Source organism: Pristiophorus japonicus, chromosome 12 (assembly GCF_044704955.1).
Source record: "Pristiophorus japonicus isolate sPriJap1 chromosome 12, sPriJap1.hap1, whole genome shotgun sequence".
In the NCBI taxonomy this organism is placed as follows: domain Eukaryota; kingdom Metazoa; phylum Chordata; class Chondrichthyes; family Pristiophoridae; genus Pristiophorus; species Pristiophorus japonicus.
The window spans coordinates 37,847,391-37,862,470 of NC_091988.1; the positions used below are offsets into that span (position 1 = coordinate 37,847,391).

A 15,080-nucleotide genomic window follows, 5' to 3' on the forward strand; every position below is an offset into this window, starting at 1 on the left:
TCTGAGCCCTGTTGTATTTTTTATGTGATACAGATGGCTCGTGTAACTCACTTTTACACTTTCATTGCATCAGACTCCTAAGCACCTGCTATTTATTCATGATTGGTTCCTGCAATAAATCAGCAACATACTTCAGATCAAGAGGGAAAATAACTGCAGTACAGCAGAGTAACTGCGGGAATGCCAACAAGGCTCACATCAATGGAAGGGAGCAGAAAGATCAAGTCCTTTTTTAAATTGTATATAAACATTTTTAAGAAGATGCAGGTCTAGTAATATTCTTGATTTGTTGCAGAAACATTGGCTACTTCTGTTAGACCTGTTAGTTCAGTAATTCTAGTCTGACCAAGCGGTTGTGGCTGTGGTGACAATTTTTGAACAGAGCTATCTATATTAAGAATAAGACTAGCCTAAAGGCTTCTTAAGAACAGCTAATACTGCACACATTCTATCCAGATGTAACAGACTTTAGCATTGACGTGCAAACTGGAATCGGGTCCATTGGATGGAGTCAGGAATTTTGTTTATTTTTTGCATTTTTTCTCCTCTCATTACATTAAGATGTCAGAATTGGCCCTGAAGGTCAGCAGTAAAGAAATACTGAGGATGTCATGACTAAAGTGAAACACCATTTTGTTTTCACAACACACTTAATATCAATGATTCTTGGAACAAATTTTTAAATGATTTATTAATTTCCTTTTTAAAATGTTATTTTGATCCTTTTTGCTCTCCCTTCCGCGCAGCTATTTATCACTGATTGGACAAGAACCATGCTGCCAGCTCTCTGCCAGCACAGTTTTTGAGATGGTCATGAGGTGTTGAAGAACACCCTGGGAAGACATATTTGATGACTTTTGCTCAATTCCTCACTAAGGTGACGTAGTCAAGGTCAAAAAGGAGTTAGATGAAGTCCTTACTACTAGGGGAATCAAGGGGTATGGTGAGAAAGCAGGAATGGGGTACTGAAGTTGCATGTTCAGCCATGAACTCATTGAATGGCGGTGCAGGCTAGAAGGGCCGAATGGCCTACTCCTGCACCTATTTTCTATGTTTCTATGTTTCTATTCTATGTCAGTGACTCACGTGTTTAAAGTTGTAAATCCAAACCAGTTCATGATACAGTTTGTTACAGCACCAGCGTGTCACCTCTGAAAAGGCAGTTCAAATTTCCTGTTATCATATTATCAATCAAGTGAATTACTCTATTTATTGATTAATGGATTTGAGCACGACTGCCTATTTGTGCCTGAAGACCGGGATGCACACAGCTGTTGACATTGTCATTTTAGTTGACATGGATTAACCGCTGAAACTAGGACATAGTAGCAAATAATACCAAAATATTTTAGTCTATGTTTACATGTCATGGGGATCATGGAATTAAAAATAGATGCAATTTGAAGCTTCAAAGTCCCGAATAACATCATATTGACTTGTTTTCATTTCTATTGGTCGCCAGTTCCAGGTTAAATTGATATAATTGACATCTGAAGATTCTTTGAATAGGCATTAACTCAATACTATTGATAAATGAGTAGATGTGTGTACATGGGATAGGCAACCACAAACTTCACTTTGATCAGCTTGACCAATCATGCCGACAAATAAAAAAAAAGAGCAAAATGCTGGAAGTCTAAAAGAAAAACAGAAAATGTGAGAAATAGGCAGCAAGTCAATCGGCATATGTAGAGCTGAGGGCCCAGGGGCAGCACGGGCCAGCCCACACTGCGATATGTGTGCTCACCAGGTCGGTGCAGCAGAGCAGGTCTCCAGTCGTCTTGGTTCAATCCTTGCCACTGGATAAAGGTCTAGCTCTGTCAAGCCTGTGTGGTGACTGATGTGCAACGGTCACCACACATTAAAACAGTCCACGCACAGGCATTTTCCACCCCTGAGTTCAGGACTGGAACATCGGGTCCTTCATTGAAACATCTGTGAACTCGTGTGGAAGCAAGTCATCCTCGTTCGAGGGACCACCTATGATGATGAAGATATGTAGAGGGCAAAACCTTTCTTCAGAACTGGAAAGAATGAAAGATAAACAACACACTGATAGAATCAGGAAAAATAGGAGGGGAACAGGGTGAAAATCAGGCCACTTGAAAGAAGTTAATGGGTTGAATGACTTGTAGTCTGTTTAAAAAAGGAAGAGATTGTTAGATAATACAAAAGATAATCTCAATGCGCAGAACATTAACGAAACAAAAGTATGTGTAAATAACTAAGAGCCCCAATCAAACAAGAAGGACAAGAAAATGGGGAAGTTTGAAGAACAATAAAACACAGAAATGATACTGAATGTTAGAAATACACAGCGGATGCAACAGTTTAACAAGGAGATAAAAACACGTCAGTACTTAAGGCACAGACCCGCCAGCCCATGTCTTCTGCCAAAGGTTTAACCTAGAATGTCAACCCGTCTCCCCCTGTGGCCTCCCCTCTGCCCAGTATCCCTTGTAGTATAGGACGTGGGAGAGGTTTAAGTCAATGATCAGACCAGAGGGCTGAAGATTACTAGGAAAAAGATGAGATACTGATGGTAATTGTTAACTTCGGCCCAAAATGGACATGATGTTGACGGTGTGTCCAAGGTGCCTGCCCACAACCATTGTCAGGAGGCCCGAACCATTTTCAGATTCAGGCATCGTTTGAACCCCCCTGCAGTTCACTGGCTTTGGAAGGCCAAAAGTCACCTGGCAGTTGCACGGAGCTGGCCGGCAGTTGGTGCCTGTCGGGGAGGAGGGGACCCAAATCCAGGGCTGGGAGAACAGACTGTCATTGGGCCACTGGACTCTCGTGGGGCTCGGAAATAGACCACTAGTTAGACCACTGATGCAATCAAGTCTTCCATAGATAGCACATGCTTCTCCCTCCTCCCACGTGAATATGACCCTGATCTTTCTGTAGCTCACCACTTTAATTCCCACTCCTACTCAGATCTGTCTTAGGCCTTCAACCCTGTTTCAGCCATATGTTTCAGGAACTAAATTTAATTTTTTCTAGTCAGTTATAGCCCTTTTTTTTAACATTAATTTTAGTAACAAGACCTTAGCTGTGCCAACCATTTTCTTTACTGCAAACTAGTCTAGTGATGGGGAAGGGGTATGTTGAGGGTTGACATACTGCTTGCAAATCCTTTATCTCAACGCAGGTGGGTTGGGGACGACATGCGTCTGTCTTTGGTATTGCTGTGTTTTTTGTCCTTGCAGAACTGATGCAACAAATTGTGATTCCAATATTTCAATTTAATTTCTCTTTTTTTCCCTTCAACGACCCCATTTCTTGCCTTTTCCCCTCAGTGTCTTAGATATTTGCATGCATTTTGTTCCTTTAACGTTCTCATGACTAAGATGATTTTATTATATAATTGAACAATTTTTTGTTTTTTTAAGCAGGTTGCAAGTCATTCACCCATGAACTTCCTAGTATTGAAGTATCTTGTGTTTCCCCTTTTTCTGATTCCACTAATCATAGAATCATAGAGTGGTTATAGCACAGAAGCAGGCCATTCGACCCGTCGAGCTCATGCCGGCTCTCTGCAAGAGCACTTCAGCTAGTCCCAATCCCTCGCCCATTTTCTGTAGCCCTGCAATTTTTTTTTCTTCTGGTACTTATCCAATTCCCTTTTGAAAGCCACAATTGAGTCTGCCTCCACCACCCTTTCAGGCAATGCATTCCAGATTCTAACCACTCGCTGCGTAAAAAAGATTTTCCTCATTTGGTTCTTTTGCCAATCACCTTAAATTTGTATCCTCTTGTTCTCGACCCTTCCACCAATGGGAACAGTTTCTCTCTATCTACTCTGTCTAGACCCCTCATGATTTTGAACACCTCTAGCAAATCTCCTCTCAACCTTCTCTGCTCTCAGGAGAACAAACCCAGTTTCTCTAGTCTATCCACATAACTGAAGCCCCTCATCCCTGGAATCATTCTCACAAATCGTTTCTGAACCCTCTCTAAGGCCTTCATATCCTTCCTAAAGTGCGATACCCAGAATTTGACACAATACAGTTGAGGCCAAACCAAAGGTTCATCATAACTTTGTTGCTTATCTTTAGTTTTTCAGTTCTGAATTAATATCCTGCCCGAAACATTAGCCTTTCTTTTTCCTCGACAGATGCTAACTGACCCGCTGTCTATTTCTAAACTCTTCTGTTTCTGATTCATTCCAGTTGGCAATTTCAGTACCTTGTGCATCTTTAGTACCTTTTGTATTTTGAGCCCAATGAACTTATGGCAGGTTTTTCTGTTGACTTTCTCCTCCCCCCCCCCCTTTCACCATTCTCTTTCCTCCACTCATGAAGGTGCAGGAACATGGTTCAACAGGTATCAGCAAGCCTTTCACTAACTCACCATTCTTTGTGTATGAGGCTAGCTGTGAGTGTCAGCAGGTTAGTATACCATGAAAGCACATCACAGACAAGCTGATCCTGTCCTCATCTGGCACCCAGACATCTACTTCAAAATGAATCAATGAATAAAAACCAGGATCAACATCCCTGCCTGACTTTTCCCCCCCATGGGTACCGAGGCCAATTTAATGCCCCAATTGCTGATTGGCTAATACAAAAGCAAAATACTGCAGATGCTGGAATCTGAAATAAGAACAGAAAATGTTGGAAATCTCAGCGGGTCAGGCAGCACCTTGGAGAGAAAAACAGAGTTAATGTTTCAGGTCGATGACCTTTCGTCAGAACTGTCTAATGTTCGAAAAGAACAGATTCTTAAGGAGCACTGAAAGGGGGAGGGGAAGAAAGAACAAACGGGAAGGTCTGTGATAGGGTGGAAGGCAGGAGAGATTAGAGACAAAAGGGATGGTGGGCCGAATTGAAATGGTATGGCAGAAGTTAGAAAAAGGTTAGTCTAGATAGGGTGTGAATGGCAGGATAATGACCAGCTGCCATTGAAGACAAAGAGGAAAAAAACATAAGATCAGGGGGTGGGCAGGGAGCCAAAAATTGGCAGAGGTTATGGTCTGAAATAGTTTAACTCGATGTTTAGTCCAGAAAGCTGACGAAAGATGAGGTGCTGTTCCTCGAGCTTGCGTTGAGCTTCATTGGAACAATGTTGGAAGCCGAGTCCGTAAGCGCGACCCTGAGCTTCCGGTCGCCTGTCACTTTAATTCCCCACTCCACTCCCACTCCGACATCTCTGTCCTTGGCCTCCTACTCTGTTCCAATGAAGACGGTGAACATAGAAGTATAATAAACAGGTATAAAATTAACAAACCGGAGGCAAAATTTGCCTTCTTTCCCCTCAGAATCATGGATCATGGAGTAGACTCCTAGTTAATGCTGTGCTTACTGAGTATTTAAAAAAACACAAGCTGAATGCATTTATGGTTGGGTCTGGGATTGATAACTACAATAAGGATGAGTAGAATTGATCGAATACCGTGTGCAATATGATGGTTCCTGAACTGATAAAGCAACATTGCTGAGGAAGGCATCTGGGCAGGGATGAATAAAGCAGAGTATAAGGTCGGATAGATATTGTGCAGTTCAGTTCCATTTGATTTATCATTGAGGCAGGAAAAAATATTGCAGAATCCTTCCCCGGGAAATGAAATGCACTGAGTAGATGGAGAGTGAAAAGGATTACCTTTTTAATTCTATGCTTCTTTTCTTTACATTTCCCTGATGTTTCCATGTTGCACAACACAGTGCTGAAGAAGTATGTTGAAAATTGCTGTTAGTTAAAGTACGATCCATATTCAAAACAAAAAAGAACAGGCAGAGGTGGTCAGTGATGCAATAATGGATGCAATTTTATTAAAGAAAGTATTTTATTTGTAAATTGCAGTATTTTGAAACAAATACATTTAAACAGTCATGTGAAATAGAAAACAAGATGTGCACGACGTTTACAGCTGCTGTTTACACTGGCATTGGATCTACAATGCAAGTTGAATACTTCATTAATAACTTATTTTTGATCTTTGAGCTCCAATTTTGTTAAGTGAGTATTCACTGAAAATTTAAACTTGACAGTTTGGAAAGATGCATCACTACTGCAGCATCGTTGCATAAAGGTGATATATGCTGAATATGAATGGAACTGACTTCATCTGTTGCATACAACAAAGCTGGGTGCTAATCCATTCTTGGAAAAGCAACGATCCACAAAGGAAAGCACTGGGGATATAAATCTGTCAAGGGCAGTAGTGCAAAAATGGGTGATAGCGAATCGGTTGCTCATTTTGCACTTGCTGAGTTTTTTTCAATTGACTTAATTGGAAAAGAAAATGGGGTGAAGTGTAAAACAGGCTGCCAATTCTCTATCGCTCATTGTGCACTACTGCCCAAGATGAAATTATACCCCAATATATTTCTGTGCGTGTGTTTTTTTTAAAGATTGAGAAGCCCTACATTCAAGCACTTCCACAGTATTCATTGATTAGAATGCGGAAATATCCAAATGTTTGGCTCCTAAACTGACCACTACAACCCACTCCTGATTTTGTCCAGTATGAGCTATATGGTCACAACACTAGTCTAGTTGTGGAATTCAGCAGTTCCCCAATGCTTACGCTTTATTTACTGCAAGTGAAATTTTGGGTTGGATTTCCCTCTTTCTGGTGGTGTAGTGGCACAGCAGGATTTCTGCCCACGTCTCTGACCCCACCCTAACCCTGACCCTGACCCATTTTCTTGAGTCAGAGTTAATTGGATATGCAGGATAATGAGTCATAACATGTCATTAAAATACTCACTTCAGTTTGTGCTTTGTTGTTCTTCTTTTAAAAAAGGTTCACATATCTATTTTATGATGTTAGGTCCCAGAGTGATCTTATGCCTGCATCATTCCCTCACTAATGTACTGTCCCTTTTTGGGACTTTCTGTGGTTACAGCATTCAGTATCTTAAACGTTATATTATTTTGTCAATCCAGTCACTTTTTTTTACTTTATAAACGTCTACACAATGGGAAATGTTAAAACAAAAAAGGAAATATACTGAAAACAAAGCTAAGTAGAATACATTAACATCCAGTTATACAAAAAACAAAGCTAAACGCTCAGTTTATAAACAAAAGACTGTTGATATTAAGATTTGCTTGGCTAAATATTCATTGTGCATACGTACAAAATAAACTGTACATAATGATAGAAAATATAAAGGTAAAATACAGCAATCATCTGATTTAAAATCTGTTGTTGGAATGATTGTTTTGTTTTATAATATTGTTAATTAAACAGTAAATTACAAAGTGTAAGGAGCAGTTGTTCCCCTCACCATTGACCTATTTAATACTGTCTATGCTGTAATCTGATAGACAGGCATAATGAGAATGAAGAAAGAATAGTCTACTATTGTCGTCATGCTTCACAGTGCTGTGGTCATGAGTTGAGGTACAAGTCGTAGCTGACAATTAGTTCGAACCATATATTGTCTGTTCTCATCCAGGTGGCCAGCCTCTTAGACAGAGAACATCCTCTCACTGGGACCATGTCATTGATTTAATACATGTTTCTGGTTGTAACTGATAAAGAGATTCTTTTGACATCTTTTACATGAGATCAGCTGGGTCATACTATCTGCACATGCTGGAAGTAATTGCTTGTTGCCTATTTATAGAGGATGAGATAATAGAGGTTACAAATCTGACATACAGTCTTTCAGAACCCACCTGATTTTAATGAATTGGTGATTTTAATCTTAGATGGAAAAAACAATTTGAGTCTCTTTTCCCAGAGCTTGTGCGGAATATAGCACAACTATTAGAATGAAGCTTTCAACATGTCTGCTCTCCCTGCTCACAAGGCTGCCGAGATGAGTGGCCACCACAGGAAAGGGTGGGAACAGTTAAAACAGGCAAATGGGTACAGAGAAAATAATTGTTATATGAACAGATACTTCCAGTATTTAATGTACAAATTGTACACTAATTTAAAAAAGCATTACTGCAGTTAGTGTCTATTTTTTAAATATAATTAAAAAAATATATATTTCAAGTGACAGTAGAATCAATTCAAACTGGCAGAGTGAATCTATTGGAAATAAAAACAGAAAATGCAAATCAGGCAGCATTTATGGAGAAACAAAGTTAATGATTCAAGTCGATGACCTTTCATCATTGAATCAATTAGTTTGTTTTGTGATTTCATGTATTCATACCCAGTGGTGTTGCCTACCTTCAGGTCAGATGGAAGGGTAGAGGTTATGGAGAACCAGTCATGCCCAGTCCTCAACTACCTATTGTCTACAAAATTGGGTCAACCAGCTGATGGGCAAGAGGGTGGGGTAAAGTACTCTAATGCCCACATTTCAATCTCTCACCAAATATTCTTGACCAATTTAACTTTTCCCTCTTCTTCTGAACTTGTGGATCTTTGTTGGGTTACAAGTCAATAGATGTGAATTCATCCAAGTGTGCACTTCTCCCAATTAGCCATTATTCCACCTTGACACTGAGTGTCAACGTGCCATCCAACAGTGGGGACATCACAGCCAAGGCCGATGCTACGCTCACCCAACATCCATGCATGCACTTTCAGCAGAGACCACTGGATAGTGATGAGAAGTGGGACAGACACAGGGAAAGTAATCAGAGCACAGCATACAAAATTGCTCATCACTGTGACGAATCATAAGGCACAGATAGACAAAGGTGAAATGTACGCTAAACCAAAAAACGCAGGTAAAGTTGCAAAGGTAAAAACAACCAAAATGCAAAATGGAGGAAGAGTGCAAAAATGACACATAAAAGGTACAGTGAAGAGGGAGAAACAAATTGAGGAATAAATCAAAACAAAACCCTCAAAACATGATCACAAGAGCAGAAAAAGAGATCAGGAAATCCAGAGGGTTACAGTTGCATTTCAGAGAGATGTAAAGGGTATATGGTTACACGTGATCAAAAAGCAGAGCTACATTTACAAATCCATTTTAGCACTTTGGAATCAAAAATAGAGAACAAATGTAGCAAAAATTCTCTGAAAAGATATAAAGTATTTGTCCCAGTTACAGAAAGGGCTTAAACTTCTAAAATGCAACATTTCAAATGTTTTACATTGTGTGCAGAAACATTTTAAAGGCATGAAGATTGTACAATAGATATATGATTGCATCTTATTAATAATAATAACTTTTATTTATATAGTGCCTTTAACATAGTAAAATGTCTCAAGGCGCTTCACAACAGTGTTACAGACAAACAGATAAATTTGACACCGAGCCACAGAAGAAATTAAGGCAGATGATCAAAAGCTTGTTTAAAGAGATAGGTTTTAACGAGCGTCTTAAAGGAGGAAAGAGAGGTAGAGAGGCATAGAGGTTTAGCGAGGGAGTTCCAGAACTTAGGGCCCAGGCAGCTGAAGGCACGTCCATCGATGGTTGAGCAGTTACAATGAGCGATGTTCAAGAGGCCAGAATTTGAGGAGCGCAGACATCTTGTGGGATTGTGAGGCTGAAAAAGATTACAGAGATGGGGAGGGGCAGGTCCATGGAGTGATTTGTAAACAAGGATGAGAATTTTGAAATCGAGGCGTTGTTTAACTGGGAGTCAATGTAGGTCAGAAAGCACAGGGGTGATGAGTGATCTTGACCTGGTGCGGGTTAGTACACGGCTGCTGAGTTTTGGATGACCTCAAGTTTACATCGTGTAGAATGTGGAAGGCCGGCCAGGAGTGAGTTGGAGTAGTCAAGTCTAGAGGTAACAAAGGAATAGATGAGAGTTTCAGCAGCAGAAAAGCTGAGGCGGGGTGGAGGCGGGCAATGTTACGGAGCTGGAAAAAGGCGGTTTTAGTTATGCTGCGGATATGTGGCTGGAAACTCATTTCAGGGTCAAATATGACACCTAGATTGCGAACAGTCTTGTTCACCCTCAGATTGATGCTAGGGAGAGGGATGGAGTCAGTGGTTAGGGAAGGCAGTTTGTGGCGGGGACCAAAGATAATGGCTTCGGTCTTCCCAATATTTGACTGGAGAAAATTTCTGCTCATCCAGTTCTGGATGTCGGGCAAGCAATCTGATAATTTAAATGCCAAGCAGGCAGTGGCCTGTGTGTTTTCTGTGTTTCATACAGAAACAATCCATTATCGTCATTTTTTTAAAATCATACAGCAACATTCTGGTGCTAGGCTTACCTGTTACTGCTGGAAGGCTATATTAAAATGCATTTGAAATGTCCCATATTTTGATTGGTTGTTCTAATTTATTTAATAATTTCTGGTCTATTTCATAATCGATTTCTTATTTCTGAGCTCTAATTTTCAAAATGTCTCTACCTGTTAAGCTGCGGTTGTTTCTAGTCACAGATTATCTGGTCATTATCATTGCTGTGTGTGGGAGCTTGCTGTGCGCAACTTGGCTGCCGCGTTTCCCACATTACATCAGTGATTACACTCCAAAAGTACTTCACTGGCTGTAAAGTGCTTTGAGATGTCCGGTGGTTTGAAAGGTGCTATATAAATGCAAGTCTTTCTTACAATTTGCAATAAAACAATTATATTTTTTGCTGAATTTAGAACGGCCACTTATTCCAGAGATGCACAATATTGTTCATCAAATGTATTGATAGAAATAATAGAAGGCTGTATTTTACAGAACTACATAACCTTAAATACACTTCAAATACTGATAAAGTAGTAAGGCAGCATTGTTCTAACAAAAGAAGTCATATTAAGAGAGCCATTTTGTGAGGAGGCCTGCCTTCTAAAGCTCTCTTCTCAATACTGTAACTGTGCTAGTTGATGCATGTGATGTCCAGATTCTTTTGTGGTTCAGGATGTTTCATTATGAGCTGGAAAAAATGGAACAAAGCAAATGGGAAGTCTCAATTAGAATGGCTAATTCCAACATTCAGTTCTCTCACAACAGTATTCAAAATGGACATTCTGTTACAGATTTTTTTTTAACATAAAGAACAGCCTGACAGTGTTAATGATAAGGAACTCCTTTGACAATAAGAAATAGCAGACAAGGCTAGAAATTCAGTAGTGAGTGCCCTGATTCGGGCATTAAATTTTGAAAAGTTGCAAAAGTAGCGCCAGGCGCTAATCATTCTGACCTCCCAATAAATTTCTTGTTGGCGCTCCAAGAGAGAACTGGAGCACTAAGTCAAGTGTCAATGACCTCACTAGGGCACTACTGGAGCTCGACTAGCAGAGTGATAATACATTTCAGGTGAAATACAATCCCGAATCATCATTCACACTGGCTCCTTCCAGCTCTGAATCATTCTGTATAACCTCATTCTTAACATTGCTGGCTCTGAAGGCGACCTGCAAGCAACTCAACCTGTTATTTTCATGATTGATCCCAGTCCCAGGGAGAAAGCTTGCCATTTCAGCGACATTGAGCGTGGGAGTGGAAAAAAGGAGGGCAGTGTTGTTCCCTGCCACTGGTGGAAGGAGGTCATTGCCCCAGGTTTTCAGGAGGGAAGTGGCCCAGGAGGTCTCGGCCAGCAGCGCCACAAAAAATTCAACGACTTCACTCTGGTGGTGAGGGTGAGTTCAACAGGTCCTACATACCAGCATCTGAACCTCAGTCTGTACACACTGCACAAACAACACCCCCGACACTCACCCACCAAGCATCTCCACCTACTAAAACTCACATCTATGCCTTGCCGACAATCACAGCTATTCAACTATGGCAAGCACATCTCCCAAACACATAGCTGCACTCTCACTCACATAGTTTCCTTTCTCTTGCAGGCCAAGATGGCCTACCTTAGGAGGGAGCAGCAAAGAACAGGCAGGGGTGATGCAGCCATCCATCACCTGACAGATCTGTAGGAGGGAGTGCTGTGAGTCATCGGGCACCAGGTGGTAAGCGCTGTGGCCGTTGGCAACGTCAACCCCCTTGGGGGCAACAACGGTATGTTCATCCCCTCTCCTCTTCTCACCTCACTTCCCCCTCACATCACAAGCCTTTCCCACTTTCCAGCTCCTGATACTGTCTGCATTCCTTGCTCCATTGCTGCCCCCCTGCCCTCACCTTAATGCGAGTCTTGTGCCTTTATGCTTTCAGGTAATCAGGCTGCAAAGGGATATAGATAGGTTAGGTGAGTGGGCAAACATTTAGTAGATGGGTGTATAATGTGGGACAATGTGAGGTTATCCACTTTGGTAGGAAAAATAATATACCAAATTATTATTTAAATGGAGAAAGACTACAAAATGCTGAAGTACAGAGGGACCTGGGTGTGCTCGTACATGAAACACAAAAAAGTTAGTGTGCAGGTGCAGCAAGTAATTAGGAATGCAAATGGAATGTTGGCCTTTATTGCAAGGGGGATGGAGTAAAAAGTAGGGAAGTCCTGCTACAATTGTACAGGGCGTTAGTGAGACCACACCTGGAGTACTGCGTACAGTTTCAGTCTTATTTAAGGAGGGATATACTTGCATTGGAGGCAGTTCAGACAAGGTTCACGAGGTTGATTCTTGAGATGAAGGGGTTGACTTATGAAGAAAGGTTGAGCAGGCTGGGCCTATACTCATTGGAGTTCGGAAGAATGAGAGGTGATCTTATTCAAATGTATAAGATTCTGAGGGGGCTTGACAAGGTGGATGCAAAGAGGATGTTTCCCCTCATGAGGGAATCTAGAACTAGGGGGCATAGTTTCAGAATCAGGGGTCACCTATTTAAAACGGAGATGAGGAGGAATTACTTCTCTCAGAGGGTCATGAATCTTTGGAATTCTCTATCCCAGAGAGCAGTGGAGGCTGGGTCTTTGAATATATTTAAGGTGGAGATAGTCAGATTTGTGAACTGCAGGTGAGTCAAGGGTTTAGGGGGAGCAGGCAGAAAAGTGGAGTTGAGGCCAAGATCAGATCAGAGTAGGCTCGAGGGGTCAAATGACTTACTCCTGTTCCTATTTCTTATGTTCTTAATCAGCAACAAGATGACCAGCCTATCCCTGAGGCTCCCAGTAAGAGTGAGGTGGGAGAAAAGGAGGAGGAACAAAACACCGCATCACTGAATGTCTCACCCTCAGGCACCACCTCAGAGACTTGCACTACACAATCTTTACAGGAAGGTTTAGTAGAGGGGTCTGCACTGGGTGATGCAGCAAGGACGAGTGGGCTGCAGCAAGGCCAGGGGGAAGGGTAGCTCGTGAGCCAGCTCCCCGGAGGGCAAGATCGTGTGTGAGTTCTGTTGCACAGGACTCAGATGAGGACCTCGATGGGGAGGCATTCACAAGAAGGGTAATGGGCATGCACATGGAGAGCATAGGTGCAATGGCAAGGGTGCCCGAGAGCCTCTCGGCAATGGTAAGGTGTGTGGAGGAGCCCGCCTCCAACATTGCACAGAGCTCTGTGCACATCGTGAAGTCCATCATTTCCACTCTGCAAAGGATGGTGGACACCCAGAGAGACAGTCGGGACCCAGACCTCATGACGCATTGTCATGGGTGATGTGGCAGCATCCACTGCAGCACAGGTGCAAGTATGCAATGTCTTAGTGCTGTAACGCAGTCAATGATTGGTGGCATCGAATCTCAGACTGCTCTCATGCAGTCTCAGCTTGATCCCACATAAGTTCTGACTGCTGCCATCATCGCTGTATCCACCACAGTCCACCAGGGATATCATGGTGTGGCAGCAGGCCTGCAATCTGTGCTCTAGCAGATTGGTGGGGATGTTGAGGTGCTGTCCCGGGGGAGTAGCAGTATGTCAGTCGAGCAGGAACCTGTTGTCCTTTCTCAGGATGACAGCATTCCTGATCCCACCACTGCTTGTTGCTGCCTGTCATCCAACCAGCCCAGACTGCTGCCGCCCAGCCCAAGTGTACAGCTGGGCCTTCCGGACCCAGAGCTGGTCGAGGGCATCCTGCAAGGTTGTCTGTAGTCTCTGGCACCGGCATTCAGCAGCCTTCCATCAGCCCTGCTGCATCCACTGAGGACACACTGCATAGGAACAGTAGATTAGGAAAGGCACTGTATAGTGAGAGCTATGCTGCCACTAGGAACATCATCGAGCAGACCATCGGTGATCCACTCAGCCGAGTACTGGAGGGCTCCTCCCGGGCGGTCAAGGCAACGGAACCGATGCTTGAGCAATCCGATGGTCTGCTCGATGATGTTCTGGAGTGCTGGGCAGGAGTGTTGGGGGTGCGGAGGGGCGAGCAGATAGCCCTTGTCTCCAACCAGCCAGCCGCGAGCTTGATGTGATGGCTGCAGAGTGCTGGCACACCAGTCTGACGCAGCATGAAAGCATCATGGCTGCTGCCAGGATAATGGGCATTGAGCGTGAGGATTTGCTGTGTGTGGTCGCACACCAACTGCACATTCAGTGCGTGGTTTGCTCAGGATTGTTATACGGTGCCCGCAAAGCAACATGGGTGCAGTCAATGGCACCCTGCAGGCTGGGGAAGCCCGCTATCCTGGCAAAGCCACATGCACGCTCGTCCTGCTTCTCACTGGGAATGTAGTCCTTCTATAGAGAGCCTCTGTGATCTTGAGGATGCAGCAATGGACGGCAAACTGCAATATATCACCTGTTGCAGACGGGAAGGATCCGCTGGCGTAGGAATTGAGTGAGACAGTGACCTTGACTGCCACTGAGAGAGCCACGGTCACCCTGGTCTGAGGCTGCAGGGCTCTGTGACCACGTCCTTGGTGATGTGGAGCCTTCTAAGACACTGTTCCTCAGTGAAATTGATGTAGGAGAAGTGCTCCACTTGAGGATGCACCCATGTTGCTTTGTGGGCCTCCTATTGAGAGTCCTATTGGCCCTCTTCCCTCTGGCCACATTTTGCAATCTTTCTCACTGTCTCTGTTGCCTCTGACATTGATGCTGGAGGGCGCGGTCAAGTGCCAGTACAGCCCCCAATAACGCCTGCAAGTGTAGGACTTTGAAATCTCAGCAGAATGAAAGTGACAAATTTTTAGCAGGCAGAACACTCCTGAAAGTAAGAAACATTTAACTCACTGAAAGCAGATGTTTCGCTACGTGAACCTGACAGGGCAGCATTGATTGGCGACTAAAAATAAACCAGATGTTGATCCCTTTAACTACCGCTCCTACAGCGGCCATCCAAATGCATATCACCTCCGCTTCCTGCTGTTGATCATGCCCGGTGCTAAGGCAGGGAGCGAGAGTCAATTTTACATCCCGAGTGACAAGGGGG

General features: G+C 43.0%; 2 protein-coding genes across 2 annotated transcripts in view; one reads left to right on the forward strand and one right to left on the reverse strand.

Moving 5' to 3' along the window:
- The window catches only part of LOC139277191 (caspase recruitment domain-containing protein 19-like), a 67,383-nt gene that overhangs the window by 47,083 nt on the left and 5,220 nt on the right, over nt 1-15,080 (forward strand). The gene's annotated exons all lie outside the window — the stretch shown is intronic.
- Nucleotides 5,776-15,080, reverse strand: part of ninj1 (ninjurin 1) — a 65,129-nt gene continuing 55,824 nt past the window's right edge. The window contains exon 4 of the mRNA XM_070895316.1: nt 5,776-10,746. The gene's annotated coding sequence lies outside the window, so the exon portion shown is untranslated. The remainder of the gene's footprint in view (nt 10,747-15,080) is intronic.